Below are 13450 nucleotides of genomic sequence, written 5' to 3'. Positions count from 1 at the left end.
TCTCCTCCTTCCCCCACCTCATAAATAAATAATCTTAAAAGAAAGTAAGGAAGAAAGGAAAGAAGGAAGGAAGGAAGGAAGGAAGGAAGGAAGGAAGGAAGGAAGGAAGGAAGAAAGAAAGAAAGAAAGAAAGGGAGTCGGGCTGTAGCGCAGCGGGTTAAGCACAGGTGGCGCAAAGCACAAGGACCGGCATAAGGATCCCGGTTCGAACCCCGGCTCCCCACCTGCAGGGGAGTCGCTTCACAGGCGGTGAAGCAGGTCTGCAGGTGTCTCTCTTTCTCTCCCCCTCTCTGTCTTCCCCTCCTCTCTCCATTTCTCTCTGTCCTATCCAACAACGACGACAACAATAATAACTACAACAATAAGACAACAAGGGCAACAAAAGGGAATAAATAAATTAAATAAATATTAAAAAAAAAAAAAGGAAGAAAGAACGAAAGAAAGGAGAAAAGAAAGAAAGACACACAAAGATGCCCAAAGGAGTGAGACCACAGCAAAGCCCAGGGCTGGAACACCTGTCAGGGCTCCAGATTTCTGTACCAGCAGAAAGACAGCCAAGTGCCCCACAGACCCTCAGCTTTGGTATCAGAAGGCACAGTCTCTGTCATATGTCCCAAGAGCAGACCCAGGGCCTGGGAAATGAACTGCACATTCACACTCAGGGATCTATGCCACATTCTCTAATTTATTGAAACTCAGGGTCAATCTGCTAAACAAAACTCTCAGCCTCTACAGGGTCAGCCCTCCTCCCAACATCCCACACAGACCACATCTTTCTCACCTCCCACAAGCATGAATGTTCTATTTACTGTGGGTTATATTATGAAGATATCTGTCCCCCATTCTAACCAATTTGAGTCCCTGGCCTCCACATGGAAGAACCATGCACAGGGGAACTTAATGAGCTCTGTCTCTCATCTATCTAAAAAACCGAGGGGAGATGAGGGTATAGCATAATGGTTATACAAAGAGACTTTCATGCCTGAGACTCTCAAGTCCCAGGTTCAATCTCCCACACCGCCATAAGCCAGAGCTGAGCAGTGCTCTGGTATTTCTCTGTATCTTTCTCTCTCTGCATATCTCTCAAAAATAAAATAAATAAAATACTTTAAAAAAAATAAAAGGAATTGTTTTAAAAAACAAACAAACAAAAATGTGAAAAAAAGAAGCAAAAAAAAAATTGTGGTTTGGGAGGTGGCGTAGTGATAGGGCTTTGGACTCTTAAGCATGAGGTCCCGAGTTTGATCCCCAGCAGCACATGTGCCAGAGTGATCTCTGGTTCTTTCTCTCGCCTATCTTTCTCATAAATAAATAAAATCTTCAAAAAAAAAAAATTCCCAGGAAGGCAGGGGAGATAGCATAATGGTTATGCAAAGAAACTATCATCCCGAGAGTCAGGTGGTAGCGCAGCAGGTTAAGCGCATGTGGCAGAAAGCGCAAGGACCGGCATAAGGATCCTGGTTCAAGCCCCTGGCTCCCCACCTGCAGCGGAGTCTTCACAAGAGGTGAAGCAGGTCTACAGGTGTCTGTCTTTCTCTCCCTCTCTCTGTCTTCCCCTCCTCTCTCCATTTCTCTCTGTCCTATCCAACAAAGAGGACATAAATAACAACAGCAATAATAACTACAATAAAACAACAAGGGCAACAAAAGGGAATAAATATTTTAAAATATATATTAAAAAAAAAAAGAGAAAGAGAGAGAGACTATCATCCTTAAGGCTCCAAAGTCCCAGGTTCAATCCCCCACACCACCATAGCCAAAGCTAAGTGCTCTGGAAAAAAAAATAGACAAAAAGGGGCTGGACAGTAGTACAGCAGGTTAAGTGCACATGGCCAGAAGAGCAAGGACTAGCATAAGGATTCTGGTGGGAGCCCCCAGCTCCCCACCTGAAGGGAGGTCACTTCACAAGTGGTGAAGCAGGTCTGCAGGTGTCTGTCTTTGTCTCCCCCTCTGTCTGCCCCTCCTTTCTCAATTTCTCTTTATCTTATCCAACAACAAAAGCAATAATAACAGTAACAACGGTAACAAAATGGAAAAAAATGGCCTCCAGGAGCACAGGAGCAGGATTTATAGTGCAGGCACCTAGCCCCAGTGATGACCCAGGAGGTGAAAAAAAAGAAGAATAACTGGGTGGGTCAGGGGGAAAAGCTTCATGAGTGGTGAAACAGAGTTGCAGGTGTCTTTCTGTCTCTGTTCCTATCTCCCATTCATCTCTCAATCTCTCTGTCTCTATCCAGTAACTAATAAATAAAATAAAATAAAAATTTAAAGGCCTGTTGGTGGCATACCTGGTTGAATGTACATGTTACAATGCACAAGGATCCAGGTTCAAGGCCTCGGTCCCCAGTGAAGGGGAGAAAGCTTTGCAAGTGATGAAGCAGTGTAGTAGGTCTCTCTCAATTTCTGGGTATCCAATAAGTAAATAAGATAATTTCCAATTAATAAATAAAGATAGTTTCTTTTTAAATCTTAAGAAAAAAGGCTGGGGAGATAGAATAATGGTTATACAAAAAGACTTTCCTTCTTTTTTTTTTTTTGCCTCCAGGGATATCGCTGGGGTTCAGTGCCTGTACTATAACTCCACTGCCCCTGGAAACTATTTTTCTCTTTTATTGACCTTGTTGTTATTGTTGTCATTGTTGTTGGATAGGACAGAGAGAAATGGAGAGAGGAGGGGAAGACAGAGAGGGAGAGAGAAAGATAAGACACCTGCAGACCTGCTTCACCATTTGTGAAGTGACCCCCCCTGCAGGTGGGGAGCTGGGGGCTTGAACCAGGATCCTTATCCAATCTTTGCACTTCGCATCATGTGCGCTACCATCCGGCCCCCATAAAAAGACTTTTTTTTTTTTTTTTTTTAATTCATGAGAAAGACAGGCAGAGAGAGAAAGAGCCAGATATCACTCTGGTACATGTGCTGTTGGGGATTGAACTCAGGACCTCATGGTTGAGAATACAATGCTTTATCCATTGCGCCACCTCCCAGACCACCACAAAAAGACTTTCAAAAAAAAAAAAACTTTGAGGCTCTGAGGTACTAGGTTCAATGCCCCCACACCATCATATAAACCAGACATGAGCAGTGCTCTGGTAAGTACTTTAAAAAGAAAAGGAGGGAGGGGCGTAGATAGCATAATGGTTATGCAAACAAACTGTCTGCCTAAAGCTCTGAAGTCTAAGGTTCAATCCCCCGCACCACCATAAGCCAGAGCTGACCAGTGCTCTGGTTCTTCTTCTTCTAGCGTTTGCCCTTCTTCCGTAGCCAGTCAACAGCGTCAGGTTGAGCCTGATGTAAAGTTTCGAGACCTCCTTTGAATCTGGAGAGGTGGCAGTCATTGACTATGTGGGTCATTGTCTGTAGCCGCAGTGCTCTGGTTAAAAAAATAAATAAGGGTGGTCTGGGAGGTGGCGCAGTGGTAAAGCTTTGGACTCTCAAGCATGAGGTCCCGAGTTCGATCCCCAGCAGCATGTGTGCCAGAATGATGTCTGGTTCTTTCTCTCTCCTCCTATCTTTCTCATAAATAAATAAAATCTTTAAAAATAAATAAATAAATAAAGGAGTTAGGCAGTAGCACAGCGGTTTAATCACACGTGGGACAAGGACAAGCACCAGGACAGGCATAGGGATCCAGGTTCCAGCCCCCGGCTCCCCACCTGCAGGGGAGTCGCTTCACAGGCGGTGAAGCAGGTCTGCAGGTGTCTATCTTTCTCTCTCCCTCTCTGTCTTCCCCTCCTCTCTCCATTTCTCTCTGTCCTATCCAACAGTGACGGCATCAATAACTACAACAATAAAACAACAAGGGCAACAAAAGGAAATAAATAAATATTTAAAAAAAGAAAGAAAGAAAAGGAAAGTAAGGCCTAGCCCCCACTGGACTGGATGAAGCATTGCTATGGTCTCTTTCACTATCTGAAAAAGTCATCCTGGGAGAAACCTGAGGTGTGTAAAGTGCTGAACTCTAAGTATGAGATTCTAAGTTTGATCACCAGTGATGCTCTGGTTGTTTCTTCATGCCATAAGTAAGTAAATATTTTTGGGCAGGGTTAGATAGCATATTGTTATGCAAAGAGATTCTCATGCCTGAGGCTCCCATGTCTCAGGTTCAATCCCTCGCACCACCATAAATCAGAGCTGAGTGGTGCTCTGGTAAAAATATATATAATAGGGGAGTCGGGTGGTAGCACAGAGGGTTACCTTGGGCTTTGCACGTGGTGCAAAGCCCAAGGACCAGCATAAGGATCCCTGTTAGAGCCCCCGGCTCCCCACCTGCAGAGGAGTCACTTCACAAGTGGTGAAGCAGGTCTGCAGGTGTCTACTTTTCTCTCCCCCTCTCTGTCTTCCCCGCCTCTCTCCATTTCTTTTTTGTTTGTTTGTTTTTTAATATTTATTTATTTATTCCCTTTTGTTGCCCTTGTTGTTTTATTGTTGTAGTTATTCTTGATGTCGTTGTTGTTGTATAGGACAGAGAAAAATGGAAAGAGGAGGGGAAGAGAGGGGGGAGAAAAAGATAGACAACTGCAGACCTGCTTCACCGCCTGTGAAGCGACTCCCCTGCAGGTGGGGAGCGGGGGACTCAAACCTGGATTCTTCCGCTTTGCGCCACGTACACTTAACCCGTGGTTAGGGTTAGGGGGTTAGGGTTAGGGGGTTAGGGTTTCAATCCCCAGCACCACCATAAACCAGGACTGAGGGAGTGGGGTGGTAGAGCAGCGGGTTAAGCGCATATGGCGCAAAGTGTAAGGTAGGCCTAAGGAACTCGGTTCGAGCCCCTGGCTCCCCACCTGCAGGGGAGTCGCTTTACAAGGTGGTGAAACAGGTCTGCAGGTGTCTGTCTTTCTTTCCCCGTCTCCCCTCCTCTCTCCATTTCTTTGTCCTATCCAATAACGATGACAATAACAACAACAATAACTACAACAAGAAACAACAAGGGCAACAAAAGGGAAAAAGTAAAAAAATATAAAAAAAAACAGGACTGAGCAGTGCTAGCATAAAAATATAATAAATAGGGAGTCGGGCAGTAGCGCAGCAGGTTAAGTGCTGTGGCACGAAGCACAAGGACCAGCATAAGGATCCCAGTTAGAGCCCCCGGCTCCCCACCTGCAGGGGAGTGACTCGCTTCACAGACGGTGAAGCAGGTCTGCAGGTGTCTATTTTTTTCTCCCCCTCTCTGTCTTCCCCTCCTCTCTCCATTTCTCTCTGTCCTATCCAACAACAACATCAATAACAACAATAATAACTACAACAATAAAACAAGGGCAACAAAATGGAATAAATACTTTAAAATAATAATAATAATAATAATAATAATAATAATAATAATAATAAATAGTGGTCCAGGAGGTGATGCAGTGGATACGGCACTGGACCCTCAAGCATGAGGTCCTGAGTTCAATCCCCAGCACCACATGTACCAGAGTGATGTCTAGTTCTTTTTCTCCTATCATTTCTCACAAATAAATAACAACTTTAAAAATAATAATGATAATAAGTAAATAATAAAGCAATTGCCCTTGAGGAGCAGTGGAACCTCGGTGATAGCAAAACAAAAACAAACAAAAGGAAATTAAGGTTGAGAGAGGCTAAGAGTCACGGGCTCAAAATAAGAGGCAGTCAGGACTCTTAATCAAAGTCTATTGGAATTTAGCTTCTGTGCTCAATAATACAACCCTTTTGCTAAATTTGACAGGGAGCAGGAAGTAGTAAATCCCAGCAGAACCATAGACAAGGGTAATTCTCCTGGGGCCTTCTGAGCTCTCTGAGGATATATTCATTCCAAGACCAGAAAATAAGAGGCTTGACCACACATCACCCGGACCCAAACATCCTTCAGGGCACTTCCCTACCACCACCACCAAGTTCAAGGATGCTTTCAAGGTCTCCTGGGACCTCAAGCAGAAGGAATAAGCAGACCAGGACAGATCCTGTCTTCATGGGATGACAGCCAAGGTCATTGAACCAGCACAAGAAACGGTTTATTCTCAGAATGGGAAGGATGACTGATGTTATCAGCCTCCCTCTGGGTTCGGGTTGTAAAGCAGAGTGAGTGGGGGGTTTAGGGGACAGGCAAAGGAAGTTTTCATGTTATCAAGGGCAGAAGACATGCTGCCAAGAGGCTGCAGATTAAGCTATGTGAACTTCAGGAGCCAGGGCCTCCTGAGCTCTGGGTCTGTCACAGGCCTCAGAATGGAAGGAGTCAAGAATATCAGAGACCAGCAGTCACTATTTTCCAAGCACTTACTTTAACAGGTCAAGCTGGAACAGCTTGCCTCTAAGAGCTATGAATCTGATCACTCACAGAATCTTCAGGATTGCTACCATCTAGCTCAATGAAGACAGTGCTGAGAGGTAAGTAGCCTGGCTGAAGTTACTGAATATATGGTCAAGCTGGCCAGATATGTAGCAAAGGGGTAAAACACATGCTGTGTGTGTGAGGCCTTGGGTTTTAACCTTAGCACCAGCTCCTCATCCCACAACACTTCCTAAAAAATTTAAATAAATGAATGCCCACACTCAGCTCTAGAAGATTCCAAGGACGTGCCATTCTACAACTGTCACCCCTCACTGTAATACAAGGAAGAACATCTAGGGCCCCAGTGAGAAATCCAAAGATGAACCTCAATACTTGTTTCATGAGGGAGGTAAGGAGGGCTACTTCTGCTGCCAGCTGCAAGGTGGCAGCAACCACCATGGAGAAAGCTTCACTTTAGGGGCGGCTTCAGATCCAGATCTAGTCCCAATCTTTCCCTATCCAACCTGCCCAGCCCCCCACCACCCAGAACACCCACAGAGCCTCCACCTCTTCTAGATGTTAAGGGCCCAAGGCGATGTCTGCTACCAGGCAGACACTTAGTGCTCTCCCCAACTAAGCAGTCATCTCCTGCCCTGTAACCTTGGGTAAACACCTCCTTATTCCACACCCCACTAGGCACTTAGAACACCCTCAGTCCGAGTGTCCACATTTCCCTCGAGGAATGGCCTCCCCCCAGCCCTGGACAAAAACATTACGTCTCTAACCTGACCTGCCCATTTGCCACTTTGACCCCAGCATTCCCGGTGCAGGTCCTCCCTCGAGTCACTGACCTCACAGTCTCCTGTTCACTTCGCCCTGGACAGTTCACCATCCAACCACGCGAGGCACCCGGTAGTTGCTCGCTGATATCTGCTCAGGACATCCATCCCCTTGCAAAGCCCTGAATGAGGATCCTTTTCCTGTCCTGACCGCCAGCATATCCTAGAGTATTGCCCAGGTGCCCACCCGCGGCGCCCAAGGCCGGCGCACCTGCCCTTTCTACCCCAGGTACTTTGCCAGTGCAGCTGCGGCACCCCTGCTCCAAAGCACGCAGCATTCCGGGCCCGGGCATCTCCGCACTGGCCCGGTACCTTCTCGTTCTACTTCTCGCGCCAACCCGCCCGGATTACCTGCTCATTCTAACCGGGCCTGCCAGAGCGGGTGAACCCAGACACCTGCGTCCCCACCAGCGGACTTGCACAGACGGCTGCTGGCTCCTGCCCCGTGCAAGCAGCAGTCAGGGTGCCCTGTCTCAACGCCCGTCCGCCACTCCTACGCTGCCACTCACCCGGGATCCCATAGCTGCGGAAGGACGCCGTCTCCTTCCTCGGAGGCCGAGCAACCAAACCCCAAGCCGCTGGGGGCGTGGTCTCACGCTAGATCAATCTTTCTTGGCCAATGAACGTCACCGCTGTTCGGGCCTCCAGCCAATGGGGTAAACCATGTGACACATACAGCGGATGAATGGCCCTTTTGCTCCTCCCCCTAGTGCGGTTGAAGCGCGGAAAGTGATCATTCTCTCCTATGATTGGCCATCAGGGTTAAATTGACACAAGCTGAGCGGGAGGACCGTCTCTTAAAGGGACAAGGTACAATAATCTTTGTTTTAAATTTATTTTTACTTATTAATTATTTGACTGCAGAGAAACTCGTCTCCTGTCTTCCTCATTAATAAAAAATATAAAATATTTTTTAATTTCTTTATTGGGGTATTAATGGTTTACAGGTGACAGTAAAATACAATAGTTTGTACATGCATAACATTTCCACATAACAATACAACCCCCACTTGGTCCTCCTCTTGTCATCATGTTCCAGGGCCTGAACCCTCCTCTTTTACTTTGGTGTAGTATACCAATATAATTTTTTTTCCTTTAGGGTTATCGCGGGGTATTGTGTGTTCCCGCTCTGCGAGTCCCAGAGTCTCTCTCTCTCTCTCTCTCTTGCGACGCTAGTTCCTGATGCCTTTCCTACACAGCAGCCTAGGTTGGCTCTGGTAGAGTTCTCTCAACCCAGAGAGCACGTGCCCGGGAAGAAGCACCCTCAGGCTAGCCCGGCAGAAGACAGACACCTGTAGAACTGTTTCACTGCTTATGAGGTGACCCCCACACACAAACACCAAAGGTGGGGAGCCAGGGGATCAAACTGGTATCCTTAGCTGGTCCTTGCACACTTAACCTGCTGCACTACCGCCTGGCCCCCTATAAAATATTTTTTTAAAAATTAATTAAAATGGTCCAAGAGGGCACTAGTTTCTCAAGCAAGAGGTTCCAAGTTCAATCCCCAACAGCATGTACCAGAGTGATATCTGGTTCTTTCTCATCTCCTTTATTTCTTTCTTTTTAATGTTTTATTTATTTATTATTGGATAGAGACAGAGAAGAATTGAGATGAGACAAGACAGAGAAGGAGAGAGACTGAGAGACACCTGCAGCCTTGCTCCACCGCTTGCGAAGCTTTCCCCCTGCAGGTGGGGGACCAGGGGCTTTGATTCTGCAACCTTGAACACTGCAATGTGTGTGTTTAACCAAGTGCACCACCATCTGGCCCCCTCTTTCATATATATATATATATATATGTATATATATGTATGTATATATATAATTTACTTATTTCTTTAAAAAATTTTTTGTATTTATTTATTTTCCCTTTTTGTTGCCCTTGTTGTTTTTCATTATTGTTGTAGTTGTTGATGTCGTCGTTGTTAGATAGGACAGAAAGAAATGGAGAGAGGAGGGGAAGACAGAGAGGGGGAGAGAAAGATAGACACCTGTAGACCAGTTGCTTCACCAAGCCAGGGGCTCTAACCGGGATCCTTACACCAGTCCTTGCGCTTCGCGCCATGTGCGCTTAACCCGCTGCAACTCTTGCCACTCTCCACTTTACTCTGTAGCTTACAGAATGGTCAGTCTCCCCAATCTGACACTGGCTCCCCAGAGCTGGAGTCGATTGTGGTTCTATTCATGCCACCAACTGAACTTTGATTTGGGAATCAGGCTGACCTGAATTGGAGTCAAGTTCTGCCACTTTCAGGGGGCTGGCTCAACAGGTAGAGAGTACACTTTAATCTGCCTCAGGCCATGGGTTCCACATACCGCTGACATTACATGGGAGCACCTTGGACAGCACCCAGGGAGCTTCATGGAAACCCCTTTAGTCTCTTGCCTCCAGGGTTATGGCTGGGTCTCAGTGCCTGCTCTAGGAATCCATTGCTCCTGGTGGCCATTTTTTTCTTTTGTTTTTTCCTTTTTTTCTACTTTTTGGACAAGACAGAGAGAAATTGGGAGAGGAGGGGAAGATAGAGAGGTAGAGAGAAAGATCACCTAGTGATGCTTCAGACCTGCTTCGTGCTTGTGAAGCCGCCCCCACTGCAGGTGGGGAGCCAAGGAATAGAACCAGGAATAGAAGCCAAGGAATAGAACCAGAGCGCGGGTCCTTGCACTTAGTATTACTATGTGCACTTAACCAGGTGTGCCACTGTCCTCCTACTCTTCTCTCTGAAAAATAAATAAATGAATAAGCAAAACATTAGAATTTTGTCACTTCATCTCGCTAGAGTGTTTACCTCTGTAAAAAGGGCAGAATTCCTGCCTTGCCTGAACCAGGCTATGGTGGGGCTCAGAAGAAAATAAATAGCATAGCAGTTCTTCTTGTAACTGAATTGCTGGGCACCTCTATCAATTAAGGTATAATTGTCAGTAAAGTCACATTATTTCATTTTATTTTTTTATTCCCTTTTGTTGCCCTTGTTTCATTTTTGTAGTTATTATTATTGATGTCATCATTGTTGGATAGGGCACATATAAATGGAGAGTGGAGGGGAAGACAGAGAGGGGGAGAGAAAGATAGACACCTGCAGATAGACACACTGCTTGTAAAGTGACCACCTTATGGTGGGGAGCCGGGGCTCAAACCGGAATCCTTACGCTGATCCTTGCGCTTTGCGCCACCTGAGCTTAACCCGCTGCACTACCGCCCTAATCCCAACATTATTTCATTTTATTCAACAACTAATATTTATTTGTGCCAGTATTTGGTTGGCGTGGAATCACACTTTTTTTTTTTTGCCTCCAGGCTTCCCTCCCTTTTGTTGCCATTGTTGTTTTTGTTTACTTGTTATTGAATAGAGACAGAGAGAAATTGAGAGGGGGGGAAGATAGAGAGACAGACAGACACCTGCAGACCTGCTTCACCACCTGTGAAGCGACTCCCTTGCAGGTGGGGAGCCGGGGGCATGAACCGAGATCCTAACCCGTCCTTGCACTTTGAGCCACATGCAATTAACCCGCTGCGCTACTGCCCAACTCCCATTTGTTTGTTGTTGTTGTTTTTTAAGATTTTATTTATTAATGAGAAACATAGGAAGAGAGAGAAAGAGCCAGACATCACTCTGGTACATATGCAGCTGGGGATTGAACTCAAAACCTCATGCTTGAGAGTCCGATGCTTTATCCACTGTGCCAGCTCCCAGACCACAGTTGTTTTTTTAAAGTCTTTTTTATTTATAATAATTTTTAAAAGATTTTATTTATTTATTAATATGGGGGGTTCAGAGCATTACTCAGGTACACAAGATGCAAGGGATAGAACACAGGACCTCATGCTTGAGAATTTACCTTCTGGACCACTATTATTTTTAGTATTTATTCTTATTTATGTATGAGAGAGAGAGAGAGAAGAAGGAGGAGGAGGAGGAGGAGGAGGAGGAGGAGAAGGAGGAAAGGGAGGAGGAAGGGGAGGGGAGGGGAGGGGAGAAGAGATTGAAAAATAGAAAACCAGAGAGTCGGGCTGTAGCGCAGTGGGTTAAGCGCAGGTGGCGCAAAGCACAAGGACCGGCATAAGGATCCCGGTTCGAACCCCGGCTCCCCACCTTTAGGGGAGTCGCTTCACAGGCGGTGAAGCAGGTCTGCAGGTGTCTATCTTTCTCTCCTCCTCTCTGTCTTCCCCTCCTCTCTCCATTTCTCTCTGTCCTATCCAACAACGACAACAACAATAATAACTACAACAATAAAAACAAGGGCAACAAAAGGGAATAAATAAATAAAATAAATTAAAAAAAAGAAATACTTAAAAAAAGAGAAAAGAGGGAGTCGGGCGGTGGCACAGTGGGTTAAGCGCACGTGGCGCAAAGCGCAAGGACCGACGTTAAGGATCCCGGTTCGAGCCCCCGGCTCCTCACCTGCAGGGGAGTCGCTTCACAGGTGGTGAAGCAGGTCTGCAGGTGTCTATCTTTCTCTCCCCCTCTCTCTCTGTCTTCCCCTCCTCTCTCCATTTCTCTGTCCTATCCAACAACAATGACATCAATTACCACAACAATGTTAAACAACAAGGGCAACAAAAGGGAAAATAAATAAATAAATATTAAAAAAAAAAACTTAAAAAAAAAAGAGAGAAAAGAAAAGAAAAATAGAGAACCAGAGCATCACTCTGGTATATGTGATGCCAGGGATTGAATTTACCACATGCTCAAGAGCCCAGTGGCTTATCCACTGTACCATCCCCTGCACCACAATGAGAGACTACAGCTCTCTTCATTAAAAAGCCCCTTCCCTCTGTCCCTGCTTGAGGAATCAGGAACATCTTCAGTCACTGGTCTACAGCCAGATGTGCTGGGGGTTTCTATTCTTGGTATTTGTGACAAGCAGAGGAAGACAACCCAGTCCTTCTTTCCTTCCTTCCTTCCACCCTTTTTTTTTAATTTTTAATTTATTTCTTTATTGGGGAATTAATGTTTTACATTCAACAGTAAATACAATAGTTTGTACATGCATAACCTTCCACCCTTTCACCAGAGCACTGCTCAGCTGTGGATTCTGGTGGTATGGGATATTCAACCTGGGTCCTGAGGAGCCTCAGGCATGAGATTTTGCAGAGCCATTATGCTATCTCTCCAGCTCTATTCTTTAGTTTAGAGTGAAATACAGAGAGCGAGAAAGGGAAAGGAGACAGACAGACAGAAAGGAGATGCACCACTGAACCACTCCACCTTGCAAGAGTTCACCTGGGCCACCCAGCTGCTCTGTTCTTTAAGGCTCAGCTCAGCTGTCCTTTCCTGCAGGAAGCCCTTCCTGACTGCCAGTCCAGGTTAGGTACCTCTTGAGCAGAGAGGCCAGCCTGGAGGGCTCTTGGGTGGATGCAGGCATCCTTCATTATTTACTTTTTGACCTGTATGATTATTGAATATTTGGAGCGATAGCTAGCTAGGCCAGCTGACTCCTTTTGGCCTCTGGCCACAGTATTTCTTCTTCAAATTCTACTGATGGGTGTTTTAGGCCTAGGCCCTAGTCTAGCTGGCTTCAGGCCACAGGTTTTACTGTTAATTCCAACGCAGGGTGGTAAAGCCAGTGGCCCGAGGGGGCCCCTCAAGGGGCCCCCTGGGTTCCGGTTGTTTTATCTTTGTTGTGGTTATTATTATTATTGTTGTTATTGATGTCACTGTTGTTGGATAGGACAGAGAGAAATGGAGAGTGGAGGGAAAGACAGAGAAGGGGAGAGAAAGGCACCTGCAGACCTGCTTCACCACTTGTGAAGCCAGGGTCTCAAACCGGGATCCTTTTACCGGTCTCTTTGCGCTTGGGGCTATGTGCACTTAACCCACTGCGCTACAGCTCACCCCTGGATCACACTTTAAAAAAGATTAATAATAATAATAATACAATAGAGATGTGTTTTTTATTTATTTTTTACTTTTTAAAATATTTTATTTTATTTATTTATTCCCTTTTGTTGCCTTGTTGTTTTATTGTTGTAGTTATTATTGTTGTCGTTGTTGGATAGGACAGAGAGAAACGGAGAGAGGAGGGGAAGACAGAGAGGGGGAGAGAAAGATAGACACCTGCAGACCTGCTTCACCGCCTGTGAAGCAACTCCCCTGCAGGTGGGGAGCCGGGGTTCAAACCGGGATCCTTATGCCGGTCCTTGTGCTTTGCGCCACCTGCGCTTAACCCGCTGCGCTACAGCCCGACTCCCGAGATGTGTTTATTTTTTATTTTTTGAAATATTTATTTTATTTATTTATTCCCTTTTGTTGCCCTTTTTTATTATTGTTGTAGTTATTATTGTTGTTGTCATTGTTGGATAGGACAGAGAGAAATGGAGAGAGGAGGGGAAGACAGAGAGGAGGAGAGAAAGATAGACACCTGCAGACCTGCTTCACCACC

General features: G+C 45.8%; 1 protein-coding gene across 3 annotated transcripts in view; it reads right to left on the bottom strand.

The window, feature by feature from the left end:
• Window positions 1-7638, bottom strand: part of MIGA2 (mitoguardin 2) — a 37905-nt gene extending 30267 nt beyond the window's left edge. For 2 of the 3 annotated variants that reach the window (XM_060200339.1, XM_016189981.2), the window contains exon 1: window positions 7421-7569. The gene's annotated coding sequence lies outside the window, so the exon portion shown is untranslated. The other variant, XM_007527038.3, reaches the window with a different exon arrangement.
• Between the last annotated feature and the right edge of the window lie 5812 nt (window positions 7639-13450).

The sequence above is a fragment of the Erinaceus europaeus genome, chromosome 10 (genome assembly GCF_950295315.1).
Source record: "Erinaceus europaeus chromosome 10, mEriEur2.1, whole genome shotgun sequence".
NCBI classification, from domain to species: domain Eukaryota; kingdom Metazoa; phylum Chordata; class Mammalia; order Eulipotyphla; family Erinaceidae; genus Erinaceus; species Erinaceus europaeus.
Note: the sequence above shows the minus strand (reverse complement) of the source record. Positions and strands in the feature narration are given on the sequence as shown.